This window comes from Cyclopterus lumpus, chromosome 4, assembly GCF_009769545.1.
Source record: "Cyclopterus lumpus isolate fCycLum1 chromosome 4, fCycLum1.pri, whole genome shotgun sequence".
Taxonomy (NCBI): Eukaryota; Metazoa; Chordata; class Actinopteri; order Perciformes; family Cyclopteridae; genus Cyclopterus; species Cyclopterus lumpus.
In genome coordinates this window covers 4,116,097-4,143,248 of record NC_046969.1, presented here as the reverse complement: position 1 = coordinate 4,143,248, position 27,152 = coordinate 4,116,097, and the positions used below count along the sequence as shown (strand labels likewise).

At 41.3% G+C, this 27,152-nt stretch overlaps 1 protein-coding gene across 11 annotated transcripts in view; it reads right to left on the bottom strand.

Moving 5' to 3' along the window:
• Positions 1-27,152, bottom strand: part of ptprfa (protein tyrosine phosphatase receptor type Fa) — a 273,794-nt gene that overhangs the window by 207,554 nt on the left and 39,088 nt on the right. For 10 of the 11 annotated variants that reach the window (XM_034530506.1, XM_034530510.1, XM_034530509.1 and 7 more), the window contains exon 1: positions 19,860-20,005. The exons of the other annotated variant lie outside the window; for it this stretch is intronic. The gene's annotated coding sequence lies outside the window, so the exon portion shown is untranslated. Of the gene's footprint in view, positions 1-19,859; positions 20,006-27,152 lie in introns of those variants that run through there. 11 annotated transcript variants of the gene reach the window in all.

Below are 27,152 nucleotides of genomic sequence, written 5' to 3'. Positions count from 1 at the left end.
AGGAAACAACTACTGTGGAACAGAGGTAATAAAAAGCAACGCCTCATAGCTGTTGAGTTAGGAAGTAACATTCATTATTACTCACGAGCATCTCACAGCATTTTTCAAGCTGATGGTGCAATAGCAGAGTGATGATATGCTGCCACTGAGTGATTCCAGACGACCATTAGCAGGAATATTTGTTGTTGCAGGGAGTGCCTGGAAGGCAGCATTGCTTTCATATTTCTAACTAGTCATTGTGAACACTGGCAGGAGTGCTGAGATATAGTATGTGTTCCCATTAAACTGATAAAAGAAACATATCAAATAGAGAGATATGAGAAGTTTATATCTGTTCTTCAATGATATCCCAAGTTGTTTTGTCCATATAAGGTCCACAAATAGTGATTCAACCGCAATTGCCCATTTCACAGCCTAAGAGCTTGATGTCCAACAAATAATTCCACAGATATCGAGTTTACCTCAGATTTAAAACACTAAACAAGTGAATGTTTGTTATTTTGCTCATAACATTATTTCAAATATAAAATTAGCAAAATTGTTGTAGATTATCCATCTATTGTCAGGATCTGTAGTGGATCTGTAGTGTCGTGTTTCCTGTTTTATTTTGAAGTCCTTGTCTCTCGTGTCCTCTGTTTCTCTGCACTTCCTGTCCCTGTGATTGTCTGCCCTGTCCCTGATTGTTTCCTCCTGTGTCCAATCACCTGCACCAGCCCTCTGTATTTAAGTCCTGTTCGTGTCATTCCCCTTGGTCGGTTCGTCTTGTCTAGATCATTGAAGATCATGTGCGTGAGCCTGTTTTGATTGTTTTGAATCCTGTGAAGCAATAAAGTTGCCTTTTCCAGTGTTGACGGCGTTTGGGTCCAGTGTCCTGCAGCTGCGCATATAACATCTATAGTACATCTTAAAGGCATAAAGTAGGAAACCTGTCCCGTTTACCCAGGAAGCCATAATTGGAGTTTGGCCATCCATAACTCAAGTTGGGAGGAGGGATCATAACCGTGTCACAATAATATGATGATATATCATCGTTTATGGGTACGTAATAGTTTTTCATCAAGCGGGAAGTATAAGAATAGAATGACAAAACTGGCTTCCATATTCTATATAGAAAAGGTAATGTCACAACAACAAGCCTGCTGAGTTGTTACGTAACGTTCATACTTATGTCATGCCCCTTACAAAATGATTTTAATCCAAACCATGACCTCTCCTAAACCTAACCCAGGGTCGGCAGCTTTTCCTTTCCAAAGAAACATTTTGTCTGGAGCTGCAAAAGCTATTTGATATCACAGCGTATAAAGTTTTATATATAGTCATATCATATGCAAAAACTGTTTGTTGTATTTATGAAATTATAGAACAAGAATGAAGACAATTCTTGACATTGTATTGTTATTTTACAATGTCCAACTCTTATGAAGAGCACAGTTCACATGTTGAAGTATCCTTTAGCGGGACACTGAACCCCCAGTTGCTTCACAGCAGCCCACCGCGCCTAAATGCTAAGGATGGTTTATTGCAATAACTTATTGAAATAAAATAACTCCATGTCCACATGACTACGTTTCATTTTGAAACACATCATTTTTTGCTTCTACACAGAGCGTCCTCACTACGTTGAGTTTTAGACTAGACCACAGAGGATGGAGGAGTTATGAAAGGTTTAATATCTCACAGAACCAGCAGCAGTCGTTGAGTTTGGAGACTTGATCCAGTTCCTGAAAGTAGATTTACTTTGATCAGTTTGCTGCAGCAGTTGAGAAATCTTCAACATTACGTCTTTTGTTGTTTGATCATTTCTCGCCACGTATCAATAACACAAGTCAGCCAGCATCGTTGGCAGTGAAAGCAAATGAATACGTCCACGCAGAATTAAACTCTCTATTTTCTTTTTATTGATTTATTCATGGTGGGTTTACTGAGGGCAGGGCTCTGTGAATCATGATGAGCCACCTGCAGGATGTACCGCACATTTTAGTTCTTTATTTTCAGTGACACAATATCACCTCAAACTCCAAGAAAAGAGGTGTTCCCTTCAAAAGATTAAAATAAAAAATTCTAATTTTCTTTTAACATTTTTAGTAAAAGCCTCACGGAGCCGCTACAGAGGGGCTGAAGAGTATGGGGACAAATCCAGGCCATTAGTTATGTTCGTTTGAAAAAAAGATTTGAACCTGAAAACTTAAATGAAAAATAAGGGTATAATATAATTTTGATTCAGTTCTGTTTTTTGTTTTTTTCAGTAGCAGATTTTATATTTTCAACTTTGAATCTTTGTTTGAATCGCAATATAAGAGGAATAAACTATCCCAGGTCGTACCGTTATAAACTATGCCAGGCCCTGACCTAAATCTAACCAAGGAGGTTATATTTTTTTGCCAAAACTCAAGTATTTCAAACTTACTTATTTGAACCATAAACATTTATTATATTCCTGAGCGAAACAAGTAGTTTTGTTGCCCAAACTTTCCCAAGTATTATCTTTTTCCTCAACACTGCAGGCGCACCAATTGCTATGCAATGGCATATAAACCATGGTATGAGGAAACCAAGGGCTGGGCCATAAATTGGTATTATATGGATCCCGTAACATGAGACTGGATATCGTCTTAGATTTTGGATATTGAAATATGGCAAAAGTGTTGGCTCTTCTTGAACTTACCAAACTGTTCTAGCTGTTCTATTATTCGCCTTTCAGCACTTTGTCACTATATCCACATCATTATGGTTATTTATCGAAAATCTCATTATGTGAATATTCTTTTGCAAGCACCAAAAGTTAATCCTACAATATTTTTGCAACGATCGATAGAGGAATTTAAACAAATATATCATATTATGTAATGTTCTCCATATCACCCACCCTGAGGATGCGTTGCCTTAAGAGCTTCAAAGGATTATGCTTCTTTGACATTTGCGGTTAAATAGTATTTACTGCAGCTTCTCGCACACATTTAAGAATATGGAACCACAGGAAGGAACGCATGGGTGTTATGTGCAGCCGTCACAGATGCAGGCAGACAGCAACATAAACCATAACCATAAACCATGTGTGAGCAGACGTAACTGCATTATCTCCATATGCTACACGTTGGAAGTACTTTAAACGTCTCCTGACTCCTAAAAAGGAAACCAATAAATGCTGTGCGTCCTTTGAGCACCGAGAGCCATTATATCGATCACTGGACGTGTTGACTTAGTTAGGGTCAGGTCATCTCATCTAGCTGTCCGTCAGGATCTTTGACAATTCCAATTAATTACGAGGCTGCTATCGATCTGAGCAGTTACTCCATGCTACCTTAACATGAGATTCCAGGAGGAAACATTAGAGACCACCTCTGATTTAATTATTAATCATCAGCTGGATTGCGGACATAAAAATAGTTGTTTCTGTTCTATTACGCTACATCTTCTTAACATAAAATAGATGTGCACCTTTTCTTTTGAAACTACAAATATGTTTTGGAATAGGAGGAAAACCCTCCATAGTCCATTACTATCCATACCTAGAAGAATCCTAGTAGGCTACAAATTACATTTTGTAGAATCAGAACTAACCAGCTCCACTTGTTCAGAGGGAGATAATAATGATGAGCTCAGACTAGCTAACAATAACTAGCTCAAACTAGCTAACAATAACTAGCTCAGACTAACTAACAATGACGAGCTCAGACTAGCTAACAATGATGAGCTCAGACTAGCTAACAAGGACGAGCTCAGACTAGCTAACAATGACGAGCTCAGAATAACTAACAAGGACGAGCTCAGACTAGCTAACAAGGACGAGCTCAGACTAGCTAACAATGACGAGCTCAGACTAGCTAACAAGGACGAGCTCAGACTAGCTAACAATGACGAGCTCAGACTACAACCAGTTATTAAGACGATTGGAGGAACCAACCGGTTTACACATTCCAGTGGAAAAGTTAACGGATCTACTTTGATTCACACACAGTGGCCCACTGCGAAGGGGGGGTTTACCAAATCGGTGGAAAGATTTCAAAGAGTCAGGCTGAATAGGCAGAAATCCTGAATGAGTCTTGAATGTGAATGTTTCATTCAGTGTAAACATCTAATGGCTTCAACGAAGAGTTGAAGATAAAACGTCATAATGTTCAAAATGTCAGACTACTGGAAATCATATTTTTGAGGGTTTAAGTTGAAGTTGGTACTTTTTATAGATCTAACCTTCCATCACTAAAGCCACTAAAGCCTGACAGTAGTGCATGAGACGGTTTCCAACATGGCGGTCAAGTCATTTTACAGGCAGACAGTTTATAGTTTAAAGCAGAGAAATATAGTAATGTAATCTTGATTTATATTTGATCAGCACTGCCTAATTTGACCAGAGTTCACGTGTAGTGATTGACAGCTTACGTAGCCAGGCTCTGATGCAGATGAAAGTAGGAGTTTAAAAAGGAGCAGAGGAATATGATTTGTTCGCAATGACAGTTTGAACAAATCAATTAAAGCTGTGTGGAATTTTTCCACTTGGAGTTTTATAATACTCTTTTCCATTATATTAAATTCTGAATCAATAATTAATCCTAAATCAAAAAGAATAAGTTCTGTAGCTGAGCCCTCACTATGAAGATGTGAACGGAGCTCATCTCCACAGAAACCCTCAAGGAGATGGTTTTGTAACAGCTGCTCTCCAGAAGGAAGACGGAGAGCAACTAGCCTCTAAAGATAGCCATTGTAGAAAATATCACAAAAAAGTTCCTGGAAATATTGCATACTTTCTATCAATGGTGGGTCGATCTTCCGACAGAAGAAATAGCAAAAAAGTGATATCAACTGCGGAGCAGAAACAATGTTCTAGCGTGTTGGCAGATCCATTTCAATCACACACAACAAATGGTCATATGTGGGTATATGTCAGCGTATCACCACAGTCATGAGGATTAGTGAGATATTGTTAGGTCTTTTGAAATATAGTTAAATAATTAAATGAACAGAAAATACAGGGCATAAGGGTCACAACTTGTAGATATATAGTATCTATCTAATAATAACTGAGCATGATCGAAACAATGACAATCCTGGCCAATCATGTTCATGATGTGTCAAGATTAATTCAGTCTCTTGAGACGTACATCTGTGGTCACCATGATTTCTGTGTAAAAACATGCTATTTTATCGTTCATCTGAATGATCCATAACAATAACCATCTGCTGTTAACTCCCACCCTAGTGACATACAAACAATGCGCCTCATGTAGGAAGCGATGTAGGAACAAACATCCTTTTATGTTTACTCCTATCCACAATTTGCTCTTACATTTATTTATTTTTTACCCATTAATTTCTCGGATTCACCAGTGTTTTCTTATTATTGCTCTTCTCTTTGATTAGAACCAGTTATTATATGCTTTTTAACACCAGTACTGACGCCGTTTAATTGAACAATACTCAGTTTCTCTACTGTTGATGGTGCCGTCTCTTTAATTCCTCGGCATGTATTTGCATACAACAGCTGCCCTTATTGTTCAGGGGGCGTAACCTATGCGAATAAGGTTATGCCTACACACAATTTATATTCAATCAAATGTTTCTGAGCATAAGAGAACAAAAGAAAGACTTGAGAAAAGTTGTGATGAACGAGAGTTTTTACTTGATGAGACATTGTCTAAAGCTTTAGCTTTTTCTGTCCAGCCTGATTCTGAATAAAGATGACCAAAAGCTTCTGGATTGGTCTCTCCATTGACAGCAGTGGCACTTAGCTGTAGATGCAAAACGCTTCACATCAAGTGCTGTCTGACCACTATTGTACACTTTCCGTAATGATACTGAAAACCATCAGTGGCAAATCCCAGAAATGGGTTTCATTTGGGTTAATGTACATTCAATCCAATCAGCTCTAAATAGGGAAATGATGTGTTCAGTCTGAGAGAAATAAAGGAAAGGAAAGTGGGAAGTAAATTTGGTTTAACTGCTGAATTCATAATGAATCACACAGTAACTTATTAGAGAGAAACAAATAAAAAGTTCAGTGGTTGCCTGACAGCAGACCAAATTTTGTTTATAGGGATATACAAGTTATATTCTTGGTTGTGAATCTACCAGCGTACATAAGGTATGTAAGCAAAGACTATAAGAATTGGATGTAGTTACCCATTGATTTTGTGGACTGTCGTTTTGAAGCCTCGAGTTCGGCATTTTAGCAACCTGTAAATCACATTAAGCCCACCCTAAATCATACACTGCTTTATAGTCTGTTTGACTCTATATGGACCATAATTTACTAAATGAACATCATGCTCTATTGAAGAAGACTTGAAACTAGAGATTGAGACCAAAAACTCATGTTTACAATGTTTACTGAGGGAATACATCAAGAGAGTTGTAGAGTCATTTTCTCATAGACTTCTATACAACCGCACCTGACAGCCATTAGAAACAATGCAATTTTAAGGTACTTCTTCCCAGGCTTCACATGTGTAAATCAGACATGAAGTTTATTTTGATCCAGTTTAAGTGAGCATGAATAAACCTGAGTAGAAATAGCCCTCATTGCATGCCACTAAAAACACTACAAGTCACACATGGGGCAGAAGAGCTCAACCAACACAGGAACTATGCAGCTCAGTGTCTGCGTAATTGTTGCAACTGTTATTGCCTTTTTTATTACACTGCAGAGAACAGCAGATTTATTGATGCATTATATTGTCATCACTTAGTTAAAACCTAACCCACATATCTGAGGCCAGCATTACTGTAATTGGAAGTGTTCCCGTGAAGTAACTTATCTCATGAAGCTATGAATTGAAAGTAGGTCCTTTAAAACTTCTCAGTGTCATAAGTGTTGGGACTTTACATTAGAATGTCATAATCTGATCGACCTGAGACCTTGAAACCGTAGCCAGATCCATTGAGTTGTTGCAATCGACAGAACAGAAGCAAAGGATGGATTGTTGCATGTTGAAGTGTCCTTGAGCAAGACACTGAACCCCCAGTTGCTCCCCGGACGCTTCACCGCAGTCCCTTGCTCTTTAATAACTAAGGATGCAGAGAAGAATTTCCGCAGTGTGGGATCAATAAAGTGTACATTATTATTATTTGTATTTATACACAGAGAGAGAGACTGAGGAGAGATTATTGTGCACTGGTAACAAGCTCCATTCTACCAACTTTAAAGGTGGATTTAACGGTTGTGTTGACGTCTACATCCTCCAGCTTTAGTGTACTGGTAAAAGTGTTCCTTTATTTTATCTTAGTTGGGCCTTTCTCCATTTTGACTCCAAAGTCCACAGAGATAAGGGCAGCAGTCATGCGGACAGGGCGGAGGGAGGAGGTGTAGGTGTCAAGGGTGGGGGTTCGTACTGAGCTGCCAACACCACTAGCTGGACTAAACCAAGCTGAATGCTGGGATTACACCGAGCTAGCTGGTGTCCTCTAAGCCAGTTACACACGGGCAATTGAGCAGCTGATCATTAACTGTCGACAAGAAGTGAATACAGGGGCGCAAAGAATGACATTTGGCATATGAATGAGATCGACTAAGCAGCATGCAACACAATCTGCTACATGCCGATTTCATCACATGATCATCGCAGAACAATCCAATCATTAAATTCTACCATCTTCTATCTCTTTGATAACTGCACGGTGTAAAATGAAACGATTCAAGTCATTCAAATGAATGAGCAGAACTAAGGACAAGGTGTCATGCCCTCCTCCTCACCTGCCTACTAGGCTCTCTCTTTCTTCTTCTCTCTATCTCTCTCTTGGTGTGTAGGTGGCTAATTGCTGATGTGAACCTGGTGTGCTGGAGTTGGGGCTTGATTGACCAGCTGCCTTCAAAAGCTCCACTCCTGCTCACAGTCTGCGCCGGACTATAGACTCAGTTTAAGTTAGTTCTAGCTGCCGCTAAGACATAACTATTTCGATTCTGAAAACGTCCTGTTGATCCCATGTCCTAACCGTGCCTGTCTTCTTGCTCAGGACTAGCAGCTGGATTATTGCCCCGACTCCAGCTCCAGAGTTCTGCCTGCCTGCTTACGTTATTGGACATTTCCAATAAACCTCAGTGACTTTACTCCTATCTCAGCCTCTGCCTCTGTGTCCAAAACCTGGTCATCCTTAACACAAGGGAGATAAATGCCTCGACTTTCGCTGCAAGCATGCGATTGGCTATTCAAATATGTCTAAACACACTGGCTAATTACCACACAACGTGATACACTGCATTTCTACTTGGGCATCATCATTAGGAGATATGATGGCTCCTTTAATTACTTACAAGAGATTTAAAATCCTGGTTCAAAGTATTAGTGCAGTCTGCTGAGCAGCGTTTTTACATCCAATAAACCTTCATATTCATTCATCCATTACTAAACTGGTTATACAATAGTTTCCTGCTCAGATATCAAGTACTATTCCAGCATCCACATCTGAAAAGCATAGAATTACAATATTAGTAATGTAAGAGCATTACAATATACTTTTTTTAAAGAAAGAATAAAACAAGACAGAAAATGATGGGTGGTCTCTTGCCATTTAGCAAAAACAATAACATATAAAAATGTTCTCGAACTGTTTGCATCACTAATCCTCTTCAGGGTTGAGGTGACTTGTCCTGTCCGGACCTACAGTAGCTTTGGACTGACTTGTCCATGATCAATTAATACTATTTCTCCCCTATTTCTTTCTCTTTCACTGTACCAATGGTTTCTGTCTCAGCAAGTCATGTGTTACAAGTAGTGTGTAGCTGTTACATGTCAGTGTTGTGTGTTTCTCCACTCCCCCCTGTTTTCCCTTCAGGTGCCAATCTAATGAATTGGCCAGCTGTACAGGCCAATCCTGCTGCACCTGGGTTCCTGAAAGCAAGCTGACCAATCAGCTGAGTGGGTTTTATTTGTAAAGGAGTCGGCATTGTGTCACCTTAGTGTACGGAGCTTACAGCCAATAGGAGATAAAATAAAGTCAGAATATTGCATAAGGTCGGTTGTAAAATGTGGCAGCATAAGTTGGTTGTACAGTCTATTGTACAGTGCTAACCCCGGCCTAGTGTTGGCGTAGTGCACAGCCTAGTATTGCCGTAGTGTTGCAGTAGTGTACGACGTAGTGTTGGCGTAGTGCACGGCATAGTGTTGCCGTAGTGTACGGCCTAGTGTTGCCGTAGTGCACAGCATAGTGCACGGCCTAGTGTTGGCGTAGTGTGCGGCCTAGTGTTGGCGTTGTGTTGCTGTAGTGTATGGCCTAGTGTTGGTGTTGTGCACAGTATAGTGCACGGCCTAGTGTTGGCCTAGTGCTGGGCATAGTGTATGGTGTAGTGCTGGGCGTAGTGCATGGTGTAGTGCATGGTGTAGTGCATGGTGTAGTGCACGGCGTAATGTTGGCCTAGTGCTGGGCGTAGTGCTGGGCGTAGTGCATGGTGTAGTACTGGGCGTAGTGCTGGGCGTAGTGCACGGCGTAGTGCACGGCGTAGTGCACGGCGTAGTGCACGGCGTAGTGCTGGGCGTAGTGCTGGGCGTAGTGCATGGTGTAGTGCTGGGCGTAGTGTTGGCCTAGTGTTGGCCTAGTGCTGGGAATAGTGCTGGGCGTAGTGCATGGTGTAGTGCACGGCCTAGTTATGGGCGTAGTGCTGGGCGTAGTGCATGGTGTAGTGCACGGCCTAGTGCTGGGCGTAGTGCTGGGTGTAGTACGCGGCGTAGTGTTGAAATAGTGTACGCCATAGTGTTAGCGCAGTGTGTGTTTTTGTGTTGGTATATTCTATGGTCTGGAGTACAACGTAGTACACGTTGTGTATGGTGTAATGTACATGGTGTATGGAGAGTGTACAACATAGTATAGGTTGTGTATGGTGTAATGTACATGGCAGAAAGTCTCTACATCTTCCGTCGCAAACTAAAAACACATCTTTTTCGACTATACCTTGAATAGGTAGCACTTAAATGCCGTAGGAGCACTTAAATGTCCCTTACCAATAGCACTTTGTTGTTTAGCACTTTAGTAGCACTTAAATGGCACTTACGGATAGTACTTTGTAGTTTAACTTTATTGAAGAAATTGTACTTGCTTGATTCTTGTTGTTCTGAGTTTGGACTCATGGTTTAATGCACTTATTGTAAGTCGCTTTGGATAAAAGCGTGAGCTAAATGACATGTAATGTAATGTAATGTAATGTAATGTAATGTAATGTGTATGGAGAGTGTACAACGTAGTATATGGTGTGTATGGTGTATTGTACATGGTGTATGGAGAGTGTACAACATAGTATAGGTTGTGTATGGTGTAATGTACATGGTGTATGGAGAGTGTACGGCCTTGTGTATCCACAGTTTTTGCTAACGGAAAACCCAAGAAGAATGAGTTGAGTTAAGTAGAGCCATGCATCACCATGAAATATGACAGATAAAGAAAGGATCGCCCAATGGATGGAGATGTAGTTTGTCAGTCTACCATTTGATTGATAAAAGCATATCTAATCTGCATAAGAAAATACATAGCAACAAGCCAGAGAGCAAACCATTAGTGCGGTTGTTGGAATAAGGAGCAGTGATTCACTTTAAATAAGAGTTTAAGAGTGCAGCCGCTGTGAGTTGTTAAACGAGATGTGATGGAAGAGGGGAAACGAGCTGACAGTCGATACCAAAACTATCTCTTGCCATGGCTCTCCCAGGCTCTCAATCCCCCACAATGCTCCTCTGCAGATGCTGATTAGTCCCCCCTCGTCACTCTGCGGCGACACAGAGATACTATACAGGCTATTTGTCGGCGGGGTTATTCACTTACTGATGGCCCAGACAGCTGGCAGGAAGAAAGACTGGCTGTCAGCTGGCAGCCGCAGCACATAGATGAGAAGCGACCTTCAGAGAGCGTTGATAAATGAATGCAGTAAGATGAAACACTGCGCTCATCAAGCACCAATCATTCAATCTTTTCATTAATCCACATGTCTGATATCCAACGCCCCAATCAATTATAGTGAAAAACAGACTTCGCTGTATTCACTGTAGGGTTGTTTTTTTTATGCTGTGTATATGCAATAATGTGATCAACAGAAATGTATAGTGTACGGCAACAATTGTTACATATAGTGTATGTAACAATTTCATAAATTAATTTAAACAGCCTCTGCAGGAAGAGTTTTATTGTCAAATGTCTGTCTTTGGAGTCAAATTATGACTGGACGTCATACCGCCCTGTTACCCAGAAAGATGAATAACTGACAACACAGATTCAATTCAATTCAATTCAGCTTATTTTGTATAGCCCAATATCACAAATAACAAATTTGCCTCAGAGGGCTTTACAATCTGTACACCCTGTCCCAGGACCTCACAATGAAATAAGGTCTGTCCCCACGTGCACACACATGGGGCCAGTGGACCAGCAGAGTTAATTTAGTCTTTTGAATGTCTTCTAGTCACATTTTAGTAATTTGATAGTGGTTCAAATTAGACTGGTTTCAACAAAACCTAGACAATTCAGTGTATTTCATATTCATAACATGTGTGATTCTGCATATTTGCACATGGAGGTAGTTAACGCAATAAATAGGTCCTTTGGTCATTGTCCATCTTGCTCATTACTGTTTATTTTAGCCTTTTGTTGCAAAAATAAATTACTTTTTTGTTGGCATTTTGGTCGTCAAATTTACATTTGAAAAAAGAAAACTACAATATGTGGACAAAATAGGTCTCACATTTCAGAATGACATCAAGGTGCCCTCAAGCAAGAACATGTCGTACTGAGAAAAGTTTGGGTAATTTCCTGCTTTTCTCCAGGATGGGAGGAGATGGCTCGGGTGAATAATTGATGTCCTTCTGAAAGCCATCTCTCAGAAAATTACTGCCGGAGCAGAGGGCCGGTATGGTGCCGACCCAAAACCTCTACAGTCCTAAACTTGTGTGAAACGCTACACAGCAGCAATGCCCCCAACAACACACTGTGTTGAATAGAACAACGGGGCTTCGTATCACATTCAGCACACCTTTTTGGAGGTAACATCCAAACAGTATTATGGGTATATTGTGGATCATCACTCAGCAGTAGTTAGTGATGACAGCTGTGTTAAATGTATGAATTTGATTTAAAGTTCCAACATGTTAGGCTAATTTGACTTTTTGTTGTCACATGAAAAGTCAAATGTATCTGATCCAAAAAGTAATACCAACCCCTCTTGTTCCTCAAAGGAAACTTTGAATACATTAGTTGCATATTAGGCTACAATAGCTTGAGTGAAATCGGCAAATTAAAGCCACCCTGACGATGGAAACTTACTGCAGAACAATTCGACCTGAGAATTCTGCCCACGACCTGGAGTGTGCTGAAAAAACTAACAGCTGTCACACAATTACAAATCAAACTCTCTCACTGGCAACCTTCTACCTTTATCGGTCCGAAGTGAACAAACTCCACTTTATAAAACCTCGAGAAAAACACTAGAAAGTGAAACTGCAGTTAAGATAATTTTGTCAAAAATAATGGTATTAGAAAGGGTATATTTCAGAGTATTATCTATGATTGTGGGATTCATGCGCGGCGCCATGGAGGGGTTTACCCTTAAGACCCCCATGACAGCCCTGTGTATTTAACATGAGTCACTTCTAATGCCTGAGAATAGAGTTTATTGAGTGCGTTTGTGAATGATGACGTGTAGCGTGCTCATGAGTTTCTGCCGGTGGATTTCCGGGGAGTCAGGGAAGTGGAAAAAGTCACAGAATGCATCAGAATGTACAGCGCTTTAGAGCCGTAGAGCCTCCACAAAGCTCTCAAAAAAACTTAACAGCAAAAACAATGGCAGCACCTGATTGGACCCTCAATGAACCTTGAGGATGGGACAAACAATGGTCCAGTTGGTAGCAACAATAAGCCTGAAAATGTCATCTATTGAAGCCACACATTTCAGTTTCCAAATGCAGTAATTATATTACACATCACATTAAAATGCTTCAAGTATCAATGATTACAGGTAAAAGAGTTGTAACCAGGAAAACAAAACCTTTTGTCAGCCCTTGGGCCAACAAAGCTCAAGTTTCCTGGGAGGTGTGAAGTACTCTTGGAGAAACATTTCATGCATCTCAGCTTCTGCAGAGAGGGATCGAATAGCTAAAGTGGGTATGTGAGCAAGTACTATGAGCTTTTTGAAAGAACAGTAGACAGTATGTCATATTTAATAAAGAGCTATGTTTGTGCTGTCAGGAAAAAATAGCAATAATGGTATGATCCCGGTTGTCAGTGGATTTTACAAATATTAATTAATCCTAGCTCTCCACAGCTTGTAATAAATCATTAAAACTACTAATGACAAGATGTATTCATAGCTATAAAAATATATTTATTTCCTAAACATTTGATTTGTTTTGTTTTCATGCTGATAAGCACTAGATGACTTTTTTAAAAAGTAGAAGGATTACATTTACAACTTTTGATAGTTTACATTGACTTCAGAGTGGTTGAAATTACTTTTCAGGAAGGGGGTGAAAGAAAATAGTCTTGACTCTTGTATACCAGCTGCTATAACAAAACAAAATGGTTTCTATTTGCCAATATGGCTCATTGACAATCATCAAGCAGTGCTCGCGGCAAAAGAGCCTTCATCTGTGCAGTTCTAAAAATTATATTTGCTCCTTTTTTTGCTTTTTTTGCTGCTGATCCAATCCGTGACTCAAAGCCGTGAAAGGATCTGAACCGTGCGTTTCGTGATCCTTTCCACCTCCAATTTTAGCCCAAAGGCAGAGACACATGTGACTCCGATACTGTCCCTCTTCATATTACGGATCAGCAACAGGACATTCCAAAGAGACATTACAGTGCTTGAAGAACATTTCACAATCAAATGAATCCCCTTATCTGTGAAGTCATAAAACGTTCAAACTGAACATTTAAAGCATGATTAACCTCTTTATGGTCCTGTTTCGTAACTCCAGTCACTTGCTTCTTCAATAATAACCCCAAACCAACATTTCCTGCTGACCTTAACCAAACCCTGTCTGACACAAACCCAGCTTTCTATTGTCAAACTCGCTCATTAAAGTAAAGGACCGGCCATCAAACGGCACATTTCCAAAAATCAACCAAAAACCCACTGCGTCATTTCCATCTCAACAACAATTTCAGCAAGACAAGAAATGGGATTATTTTTGTGATCGAGCTGACAAGCTGCTGTTAAAAATGAAATCCAACGAAATGAAAGCCTGTGCACTGACAACTGTGGTAGGCTGCTGTTATTGTAAGAAAGGGTAAAAACTAGATGTTCTTCTGGCAGAAAAGCTGCTGATTACATTTGGTGGTCGGCCTTTTAATTACAGCACTCCATGTTCTGTAATCATGCTGTAATTAGACAACAATACAGTGCATTATAGCAAATTACAAGTTAGGGAAGCAATTGTTACTGCACAAGCACTTTTTTTAACGTCTCCATTCACTGTTAAATTCTAAAAGCCCATTTTGTCACATCCCAGTGTGACCGAGTCTTCTCCCCACATGTTTCCACGCCAACATCAACCAAAGGCCACAGACACACTGTCGCTTTTTAAGGTGACACTTCCTGTCGGGAGGGCTGCTCACCGACCACCTTCGTGAACACTGTTAAATGTGAACGCCAATCATCTGTCGCGGCACATTCCCTCACGCCCTCAGTACAGGAGACCGGACCGAGTCAGACGGATCAATGGGACCTGGTTACGGGAGGACTGATGCATAAATCACAAGTTTGCCTCAAGAAGCTCTATAGCAGGGGTCACTAACAGGTGGCCCGCGGTCCAGATCCGGACCAAATACACCATTGTATCTGGACCCTGCACCTATAACCAATCGATAATTGATAATTAGCGCTTATATTTTAACCGCTGCAGCTTTTCCAGCCTTTACGGCACTCGTCCAGCGGTCCAGGAAGCACACCGACCGGAGAAGGAGAGGCCGAACAGTCGGAACTGAACGTCTTTTAGAGTCTTTAACCAAGAAGACTCTTCTATGTTCATTATTCTATAACATACTCTTCTATTTTCATTATTCTTTAACAGACTCTTCTATGTTCATTATTCTATAACATACTCTTCTATGTTCATTATTCTTTAACAGACTCTTCTATGTTCATTATTCTTTAACATACTCTTTTATCAGTAGAGAAAATGCAGCTTTAACACATGAAGCATATACTTCTCTACAACCAGAGGAGTCGCCCCCTGGTTGTCAGTAGAGAGAATGTAGCTTTAAATAAAGTCATTACTCCTGTATTAGCTGCTCTGCACTGGCTCCCTGTAAAATCAAGAATCACATTTAAAATTCTTCTCCTCACCTACAAAGCCTTGATTGGTGATGCACCATCGTATCTTAAGGAGCTTGTAGTACCATATTGCCCCACTAGAGAGCTGCGCTCACTAAATGCGGGGCTACTTGTGGTTCCTAGAGTCAAAATTAGGATCGGAGCCAGAGCCTTCATTTATCAAGCTCCTCTTTTATGGAACCAGCTTCCACTTTCAGTCCGGGAGGCAGACACAGTCACCTCATTCAAGAATAGACTTAAGACTTTCCTCTTTAATAGTGCTTATAGTTAGGGCTGAATCAGGTTTGCCCTGGTCCAGCCCCTTGATATGCTGCTATAGGCTTATAGGCTGCTGGGGGATGTTTTAGGATACACTGAGCACCTATCTCCTCTTCTCTCTCTACTTATGGATGAATTTACATCTCTCCATTGCACCTTATTAACTCTGCTTCCTCCCCGGAGTCTTTGTGACTTCTTGTCTCATATGGTCCATTGGACCTGGCGGTGTCTGATGCCTCCTGCTTGGTGAGCCGGCCTCCTGCCATGGCCCTGCTGAAGCGCCCCGCCCCCCCTCCTCTCTCTACCTCTTTCTGTTTCATGGATTGTGGAGGTCCATTCATATATTCTGTCATATTCGTTGAATGTGTTTATGTAACTCTGTAATGCTGTTCATTCTGTACACATGACATCTATTGCTTCTGTCCATCCGGGGAGAGGGATCCTCCTCTGTTGCTCTCCTGAAGGTTTCTTCCCTTTTTTCCCTGTGAAAGTTTTTTTTTTATTATTTGGGAGTTTTTCCTGATCTAATGTGAGGTCCTGGGACAGGGATGTGTACAGATTGTAAAGCCCTCTGAGGCAAATTTGTAATTTGTGATATTGTGCAATATAAAATAAACAAAATTGAAATTGAATTGAATAGAATAAGTGAGTCTGTCCAAATGAAGTTTTTTTGAAAAAGCCCTTCCCTGAGCACCTGAGGTGAATGGTTCTTTAAGAGTTGGTTTTCTTGGAAAAGAAAATGTCTGTACTAAAAAAAGGTTTGTACTAGAAAACAAATTCTACTACACCAAGTCCTATTCTCAAAACCTTAAACACAGATTCATATTAAGGGACACAAATCCAGGTTTACGGAATATAAATGAATGCCTGCCAGCTCAAATGTCTGTCCGTACCTTGCAGGAGTCACTTATCATCTCCCTCCGCATCAGCCATCAGCATGCTAATATATCTGTAGACTGACAGGCAGGCCAAGAGGAGGGCCCTTCAGATCTGTCTGATGATTAATATCCCCCTTCATGTATGAATGATGACACATATTTAAAGAATCTCAGCCCTCCCCTGCTCACCATTTTATTGTGCCATCCAGCCTGGATCAGTGAAATGAAGGCACAGAGTGGTTGTCTTAGACCATAATTCCAGAGCCAAGCATATCCAGAGATTCTGTGGCTGTTTTACATTCCGAGGAGTCGATGTGTGATGTTGAAGTCACCGAGCAGCAGGATGGAAGGTGAGAGGGAGCAGAGTTCAGATAGGTCGGAGAGGATGGTAGTGTTGGTTTGGGGGGCCGGTAGATAATAGAGATGACCAGGGGTTTAGGACCAGTGAGTTTGAATATCAGGTGTTCAAATGAAGATGGGGTTCGGATGGTAATCAGGTTGTTTTTTATGTATTGGTGGTACTTTTTGGGATATTATGTGCCGGACTACGTCTTTGCTGGTATAGACTGCTTTACGCCAGGAAATATAGATACTGCACTGGACTCTTGGACCAAATTAATTGAATGTCATTGGGATTGCTGCGATCAGAGGATCAGCTTCAATAAGCTTCTTTGCATTCTTTATGAACGGTTACCATAAAAGTATAAGTATAAGAGTCCAAAATGGTGGAAGCTCTGCTGAATGAGACGGATTGCCGACCGAACCAAAGAACAGCTCCCATGAAATCCAATTGTCTATGAACACAACCGGCCACGACATCTTTGCTGTGCCACTGTTCTGGTGTGAGCGGGCACTTCACGTTGGCGTGCCACCAGAAGCAATAGCTAGAAAGGTATGATAGGCCTCGAAATGCAATCTGAGAGGGACTTGATTAAGTCTCATACAAGAAATGTCTTTAACTACAGTTGACTGACATCAGGCTAACAATGACAAGGGTGCAGCCGCACTCTGAAAGAGGCTGTAGTTCATTATGAATCAGATAGCTTTCATAAAACCCATCAACAATCCCTTTAAGGATTTTCTTTCCAGCTGCTGAATCAGAGAGGCCCCTTGAGGAGCAATAGAGTCTGAGGAGATAGAGTCTGGAACTGGCCTCTGAAGGATGCTTCACAGCAAAAGATTCCCTCAGGCTGGTATAATAAAAGGAACCTTTACACGTTTTATTTAAGAACAGCTATAACAAACAGTAAAGTCACACATTAGTAGCTACAGAACGGGAGTTCAGTATGAAAAACACAAGGACAAAAACTAATTCAGTTTATAATGTTGCGATGTCATTCCACAAAGAGGGAGACGTAAGAGGGTTCCACACAGACCCCAGTTATAGATGACTTACTAAATAACTGTAGCAGGAAAATAAAATGCTAATAAATCTTGTCTTTTTTTAAGCTTGTGGAATAGAGAAGGGACTTTGAATTCCTCCATCAAAGAGGGAAGGAGCACAGGGGCCCTCTGGCCCTCACCTACAAAATGTCCCTTAAAGAGACTCAAAATAAACAGAAACAAACAAACAACAAAGAGATAATAAAAAATAAAAGTACACAAAGGGGCAAAACACAGGCAAAAAATAACTAAAAAAACAATTAAAAAAATGACACAAAATAACCACAAACAAAATGACGAGAAGAGACTCAAAATGACAACAAAGAGAATATAAATGTCAACAGAGAACACAAAGCAACTACAAAGAAAAACAAAGCAACTACAAAGAGACACACAATGACCACAAAGAGGCACACAACAACAACCAAATGAGGCCAAACAACTGTATAATCCGTCCTGCTTCCATGTCGGAGAGGAGCTGGGCCCATTGCCTCATAATCTTTAGCAGTGGTCTTGTGTCCCAGTGGAAAACGCAACAGCTCCCTGAGCTCCTTGTGAAGTATTCATCAGAAAGACAAGAGCACACAGAGCCTCAATGCTAATCAGTTAATACATGCGACCTCACACAATATCCTGGCAAACAAGCTCAAATCTGGAGCGCAAACCACACAAAGGCGGGATTAGCTCCATTAGCGCAGGAATCTCAGAGGCAATTAACCTGCCGTGAGCAAAGCCCTCTCTCAGATTCCATTATGTGGCGCAGAGCGGGAGGAGCTCGGGCAGGAGGAGGAGGAGGAGGAGGAGGAGGAGGAGTGTACTTTTGGAAAGCTCTCAGTGCTGGGGTCAAAAGCAACATGTGACTGGCATAGAAAGCAGCGGTGAGGTGATGACCTATTGTGACAGCCAACACCAGCCCACATGAACCTGGAGGGAGGAAGTTATCACTAGCGTAGACACTAGATAAACATCTTGGAGGAACAGTCGTGGAGAAATGAGTTGTAGTAACTTAACTAAAAGATGGGGGCTTCTTTAAAAGAAGTGTGTGTGTGTTATTTGTCTCCCTCTCACCTCTGGAAAAGAACACATTTTCTTGGCTTGCAGTTTGACATTTCTTTTCTTCATGTTGAAATAACAAATACATATTTATTCAGCTGATTACAGTATTTTTAGACCTGATGTGTTGAAAAGAGACTTTAAGGCCAAAAGAATGAAACTGTTGACTTGAGATCTCTATCTTTCTATACATACACACATTGGATACTTCGTCTAAGGAAATGTATCAGCAGCAGTGTGGCATTTCTAGCTTTACATCCGAGAATTTCATTTCTTTATTTATGTATTCTTAATTTCAGTGAACAATTTATAAATGTTTCTTATTGTAAAACTATGATATATTCTTGCATGTGCAAGTCTTGTTTTTAACTCTGAAACATAATTCTTCTTCTCTGGACTAGGTTGTCTTTGGTAAGAGCTGAGGGGGTTCTGGGGGAACCCTAACCTCACAAAGTATTAACTCTTTGCTACAGCCATGCTGGCTTGTTGAAACATTAGTCAATCAATAGGACCAGAACAAGTATCATAATTGTACGTGATAATCAATCAATCGTTAATGCCATTTAACACGTTTGTTATATAGTCTTCTAGGTCTCTATAGGGTTTGAACTGTTGGAGGATAACACAATAGAAGGTCACCGTGGACATATTTGACTCTTCACTCACTATTCTTTGTATTGATTATCGTGATTGATTCGATAGAGACTTTAAATGGTCTTATTAGTGCACAGTATGTGGATGTGTAAATGTTCCCTGGAGCATAACGTGCATATAAAAGCTTTATTACGACACAAGCTGCTCCAGCTGAAGCAGAGGCTGGTGAGGACGCGTGGGAGGTCAGAGCATCCCACGAGGAAGCGGGCACGAGCTCCGTGCGCTTCTGCCTTGGATCAAGTGTCACTCACCGCAGCCTGTTAACGGGGAGTCGGAGTCTGTGGTTGTTGAGAGCAGCCCACGACACGTACCGCCGTGACGGGGGTATTCAGAAGAGACACGGAGCCAGAAGAAAGAGGGAGCAGAACGCCACGCGCTGCTGGGAGGGTGCTTACCTGAGCCCGGCTCCATGCAGTACACCAAGGGGATCCAGACTTGTGGAGGTTCCTCGGAAGTAACGCGACCACATAAAACCACCCCGCCTCCCCGCTGATGGGAGCGGCCAGCCTCGGAGGGCTGTTGGGGGAAAGGTGTGCAGGTCCGTGGCAGGTGGAGAGGCTCCAGAGCGGGCTGCAGCGACGGGGTCAGAGCTGCCGGTCTCTCCCGGGAGCGAGGAGCTGTGAGGAGCTCTGGAGGGGGGCATGATGTCACAGGTGTCGGGTTTCCTCTGGAGGCTGAGAGGGGCGGGCTCTGCCCCGCTGCAAGGCTGTGCTGAGGGGCTTGTTACCCCGCGCAGGTGAGACAGACTCCTCCCTTGGGATTTACCTGAGGAGGGGCGGGGGGTCCGGAACCAGACCCCGTGTTTATTCAAGTTGGGCTTTTAGAGCCACTAGCAATAAAAAAGCCTTCGGACACAAAACATGGAGGTGAGCTTCAGAAACCAGAGAAAGCTGATTTGAGAACGTCCTCAGGGTTTCAACACACTTGATTTCAATGCTCCTACAAATACTACACACACGTCAGTTTGCTTACCTTAATCTGAACAACGAGGTAAAGTAAAAGATATTTATTTCTCCACAGCCTTCTCCTTCATAACTGGACCAAAAAGTGTTATTCCCCCTAGACACAAAAACATGAAAAATACCAAAGCCAGTGACGGTCCTCGACCGAAAGACATGCTCAGAAAACACTCGACAAGTTGATTTAAATGCTGTGTTTACCAGATGTGGGCTCAGAGGTTTCTTGGAAATAAGTCATGTTCATTCTGCATGAAAAAGCATCATAACGACAGAAATCTCAGTGGACTAAGACCAAAAGTACTGATTTGGTGACGTATTGACCAAGAGTGACCCTTTGAGCGGCAGTGAAACACCATGAACAAGACACTTTTTACCGATACATATTGTGGATTCATGATGAGGAAAAGCACATTTGAAGAGCTCCAACTTTGAGTCACATATCTTATGGATAGAATGAGTGGAACAGACCATCGTTCCTCATACATATGGATTTGACAGATTTTTACAATGTATCCTGGATGTCCATGCAAAATGTAAGATCTTGTTCCAAATTCAGATGGCCACGTATTTCAGCACCATTAAAGCTAAAACTAGCGCAAAGGTACGGACTCCCATAAGTAGTCTGTTTGTAAGTTCACACGGTGGCTCTCGAGTGGCTTTCCTGGGTCACGACCTTTGCTCTACAGATGGAGCAACGTGTGAGCTGTCAAATCCAGGAGGAGGAGGAGGAGAAAGAAAAAGTCACGGGGGTTTTATCACCAGAGCGGAGCTCAGCGGCAAAGAACAAGAGCGGCACAGTATGGGCACATATTTTACTGACAATTAAATGTGCGGAGCTTTCCAAATAAATGAGCTATAATTACTTCCATTAACTTGGAATGTGAGAGGTGGAGATCAAGTTATTTCATATTGTGTCTCAGCCACCAACAGAAGATGAAATCTCAGAGCAGAGGAGAGAAGGAAAAGATAAATATGAACAATCCAAGACTTCTTTGGGACAAACGATATGACAACTATCAGACGTCTGTGGAGACTCCTCATGTTCAGACTGAATTCATATGAACTATAAGTATTATCTTATAATATAAATGAATAGGGAATGCATTTTAGGTTATTATAGTATTGTTGTAAACTGACATTTATATATCATGTCATTTGTTAGCTAACTATTAGCAGGGCTATCAATAGGTAATATGCTATACATTATTGAGTGATCATTTGTGATTAGATTATTAATGCTCATTATGTAATGAGTGTGGTTAATTTTAGTTATTAACTACTAAGTACTGTATTATTACGTGTATTGCTTTATTACTATTGTCTTTACTGGGACCATTAACATTCAGTCATCATTCAATCGCTCCGGATCTTCAAGAAATACATCACCCAAAAACAAAAATCACCATTAGCATATCAATACTCGCCCTGTGTTACATTGAATTAATAAATAAAATGTTGTTTTTCTCTCCTGCCTCCACGGTGAACAGAGAATTAAAGAAAAGGGAGAAAAGTCTTGATGGATTGAAGGAAATGGAGGCAAAAGTAAAATTAGATCACAACATCAATGTACTAACTATTCCAAACACTTCCTCTACTCTCATGCGCTGACACTGAACACGAGACGTGAGAAGGGCTTTTCCATCATATGACTGGATAAGAGAGACATGGATATTACATGGATAATCAAGACTTCTCTTTAGTTTTTGGCTGGGTTTATATTCATTGTGGAGGAATGAGAGAAAAAAATACCCCAACAATCGAAGGTCCCATAGGATGAGTAAATGAGAACCAAGGATCCATTGAAAGTTCTCCTTGAAGAACAGAGTTGACTGTAAGATTCTAATGGGTTTTTATAATCAAATGATTCCAGGGTATCAATACAATTGATTTCAACTTTTGGTCATTTTTGTAAAGTTTTTTTTAATTGTTTCTTTTGATTGTTCTCTACAAATAAATGTGAACCGATGTGGCCGTTAAATCCCACCTCCGATGGAAGAAAAGCCTTCTGAGTAAAGGGCCGACAGAAAGAGAGAACAACTTAGGAGTTCCTCCTCAATTCAGCCCCTAGAGGAAATGATCGGCAACATTTAACGCTGACAAGACGCTGTCGGGGTTTCTCACAATAACAGGGAGCAGTGGTATCGATTGGGTCCAGAAGATCTTCAGCAAAGTGGTCAAAGGGGCCACTGACAGGAGGCATAGGGCCTCATACTTCACTGTAAGGGACCAAGATGGTGGCCAGCTGTAAACCACCACCGTAAGACCGCCACACAGTTGGAAATAAAACACAATTCATCACGTCTTCGCACTAGTCTATTTGATCCGCCCTTCCTCCACTGTGATTGGATGGATGAAGTGACAGCAATAAGTACAGTGTTTTAACTAAAGACTAATATGTTTTATCTCCAGATTAGGGGAGAGAAAAAAAAAGCCAAATGTGCAGCATTCAGCACCTTTTTCCCTTCTGGTATTAATACACATGGAAATAATTAAAGAAGTGCTAATAATTTAATTTATCAATAATAAAAAAAAACAGAAAACAGCCCCTAAAAGATTACAATGTTGCCTAACCTACTGGAAAGACATCCCTTTAGTAATGTTTTTTAAAAAAGTGTTTATTTATTAACACGCTGTGAATAAGCTTGAACCTCTCATTTACACAAAACAAGCAGCATTACATCCAGACAAAGGACGTCTCTCTTTCCCTCTGCTGGGGCTGCTCTGTCAGGGACTATCTATTTCAACATCACAGGGCACATTTTTTTCAAAAAGCCTGCCGGCTCATGTTCCTCATAAAGATTTATCATTTCTGCAAAATGAACCTCCTGCAATTTTCACGGGGGTCAAAAGACACATCAAACGAGCCGTGGTTCCCCCTGGAAGTGAGCGGCCACCTGGTAGAGGAAACTGGCTGCGATCCCTCTGCCTTCATTGGGTTACAAAGGGCCGCCTGGCGTCTGTGATCAGTGACGTGAGCTGGCTGCTAACGACCACCTGAAACTCAGAGTTTCTGAGGTAGAAATGGGTGAATGTTGGGAGTGAACTGATCCCCGAGTCTTGAGTTAGCTTCTGCTCAGCTGTGTGCAACGCATCCCTTTTCTCCCCCGAGAGAGCCCTAACGCCCCCTTTGGAAACTCCTGACTGTATTTACAGTCTCTAATACCGGCACATTGCTCATGTCATCACGCTGCTTCTCCACATTCTGTAGGAAGTATTAAGGTCTCCGGGTAAAACCCCTGGATTGACGGAGAAAAGCAGAGCAAGGTAACTCAGTGCTACAAGGGTTTCAACCCCCGACTGCTCCGTGCATTGATCTCATTGGTTGATGAATATAATAACGTACAGTGTGTTGTACACAAGGCCATACTGGTTTTTGTGTTTGTTTTGAGGCTTTGCCATCTGTTCTTACAATGATGGCTGCTGTTTTATGTCGAATTGAATATTTGACAAATAAATTTAAATGAGTCTGTTTTTTTAATGCGTTTATCTCCTAACAAAATGTTTTATGTCCTGCATTTACTATGGTGTAGTCACGTGTATATAAGCCGTATATATTGATAGTGCGAGTTTGGCTACTCATAAATGGCATCTGCATGTCAGCTGTACAATGTGCCTCAGGAGAGCTGAAGCATAGACACGGTCAATAGGTTTATGAATAAAAAACAACTCATCATTATCCCAAATAGAAATGGATAATCAAACTGGAGCTAGGCCCGGTTGATATCATCTTGCTGGTGATCTCATAGACGTTTAGACGTTTTGGCCGATAAGTAACAGAAACATCAAACCAGGGCCGAGGCCGAGGAGGTTCCTTACTGAGTGAAGTGTCTAAGGGGCCTTCTAACCTGTTGGGTTCAGTTCAAATGAACTCAGGTGCGTTCTCCCAGACTGCATTCTGTTTGGCTGTCAGTAGAACCCTGGTGGGACCTCCGGAAGAGGGGGGTCTGGGTCCAAGTGGACTCTGATGCGGTTGATTTTGGGTGTGAAAGCAAACGAATCGACCACAGGATTCTCTTGTTAGCAGACATATGATTTTAACATGATTTCAAAAGTTAAACTCTTAATAAATCCACCTGTTGGTGGTGAAACTTGTTCAGGTAGCGATCTAACTGATGCGTATCAGGCCATGGATGTAAAACACAAGTCCAACGGGTTTTTCTCGTGCAATAGGAGGTCAAAAGGTGCTCACATTGCTCTTCTGACTGCTTTGTCAGTTCATGAACTGCATTAAAACGAATGTGACAGCGATCAGTCATTTTCCTCATGAATGCGTCCGCAACGTTTTTACAGTCCAACAATACTAATAAGGATTCAAACAGTTTTCTTCTTCGCAACGCTGATTTGAATGGAGTTTTATTTCCTGATGATGCTGGATGACAGTGGCCAAAGCTGTCCAATCAACAAGTTATCGGGATATTATTTTATTTCTCGTGCCATTGTCCAGCGTTGAGGCTGGAGAAATGAGTTCCAAACACCAAAATGAACCGTGTGATGCAATCCGGGGAGCGATCTGAAGCATTATGTGCACGACTCTGCTCAGCGCTGTTCTTTCATAATTGAACATGATTCAGCGTAGTTCTCAGGAGAGGAGAGGATGGCAGTCAGGTCCACTAAGCACAATCCATAGATTGTGACAGTTCTTTAGATAACAGATCACTGGCTACGTTACCTTTCTCGTGTTTTCTCTGTCATACTTCCATAAAAGAGGTATAATCTATGTGCCCTACGTTTTCATTCAGCTCTGCTGCTCCCTCTATTTTAAGCCTGAGCATTCTCATCGTGACTGATATAGAATGGAGTATGAGCCCACAGGCATCACTTAAATACCGCATGCATCCACTGTCTCCATTATAAAGAGGACATGAAGCATTTTAGGCCTTGCTTAAAAAAACACAATGCACTGAAGCGTTGCTTTTCTTTTACAAATCAATGTCCGCTGTGAAAATGCTGATGCAGACTACCTGCAGGCATCCATCGAGCCCTCCACAGGCTCGGGAAAGGAAAGTCAGTTGCAATTTGGTAAAGAATTGGTCAATCATTTTCATTTCACTAATGTCTGTGAACCTAACTTGTCTAGGTTCAATGGTTTCAACGTGTTACTTTTGGTGACCCAGACAAATAAAATGTGTATTCTTGAGACCTTTACACAGAGTGTGTGATGCCCTCAGCTACTGGGTATGAGCCATCACAACCCCACAGACCGGGTCTCCGTCCTCGTCTCAGACCTCAGATTTGTGCGACTACAATGTAACTGAATGTAATGACTCGGTTGGACGGTGCAGATTGGCTCTTTTGACGGGTTGAGTAATACATCATGTTGACCAGCGCATCACTACTAGCTACGTTCCCCTACGTCATGAATCTCATATTGACAGAAATGTCCAACGCTGCCCAACATCTAGACATTTGCTGCATGTGTTTCATTCTGCAAAATAAGCAGCTGTATCATAAAACCATGTGAATTAATTTTCTGTGATGAATAAAAAGTTGCTGGGAAACGTAAAGCCAATCAAGTAGTTCAGATATGAAATAGCTGATAGGAAATGAGCGAGAGGAGAGCTGAAATAAAGAAAAATTACACATGAAGGAAAGCAGAGATAATATATATATATCGATAGCTGGTGGCAGCTGGAGGTGGATTCATGATCTATAATCCAACGGGTGCAGCTGCGCCGCCTTGACTGACATTCTACCAGAAGCGTCTCTCCGCTTTGCTTGTAATACATAATACATAATAGGAGTGCTCCTGACGAAGTGCAAATGGAACCCGAATATAGATACGAAACACTTTGAATTAATGTATTTAGAGCACACAAATCTTTGACCCACGTCTTTCAAAACTGGACTTTAAACGGTAATAACTGTGTGTAGAATACAGCACAGCAAAGCAAGAAATAACAATAATAAACACTTGTTGTCTCCCTGTCTCTCTTTCACACACAGACAAACACACGCACACACACACACACACACACACACACACACACACACACACATCCACTAAGTAAGGACACTTGCCTGGGGCCCTCTGGTGCCAGGGCTACTGAAATAGCTGCATCCATGAAAGCAGACAGTAGAATTAGTGAATTAATAACTTTAAAAAAAAGCATATTCCTTTTCAACAAATCCTCATACAACGGTTCGTATGATATCCTAAAAAAAGTCAAAAGAAAAAAGGTTTTCTTACAAAAGCCAGAAACACGTGTCAATACGTTCACATTCGTCTACACAGGAAACACAACGACTTAGTTAGGTTGAGGAAAGATGGTTGTTTGGAACAACCACCGCGGTGCTGTGACTATGGACGCTGGTTGTGTCTGAGCTTCAGCGGTCTCTATACTTCCTCATTCTTGATCAGAGGGATAACATTCAAAATGTTTGTGGGATATCCACCAATGACATTTTTGCAGGTATCGCCAGAACAGCGTGTTCTCTGTCTGTCCTAAAGAACCTGAACTGCTCTTATCAACATGTGTCAAAACAAAATCACACCCAGCTACCATGTACACATTGTATGATTTAATGTGAAAGTCAAACAAAATGATAAATCAGTCAGATTATCGGGAAAAAAATGAGCAAAAGACATAATATAGTTGTGTTGCCTTGTGAGATTAGTGAAGACCCAGACTCTGGAGATTTATGCCTGTGCGGCGAGAGTCATTATCTTCCATAGAATGCATTAACATTTTCTTTCTCTAATTACAAATACAGCCTCCGTTGATCAGCGGA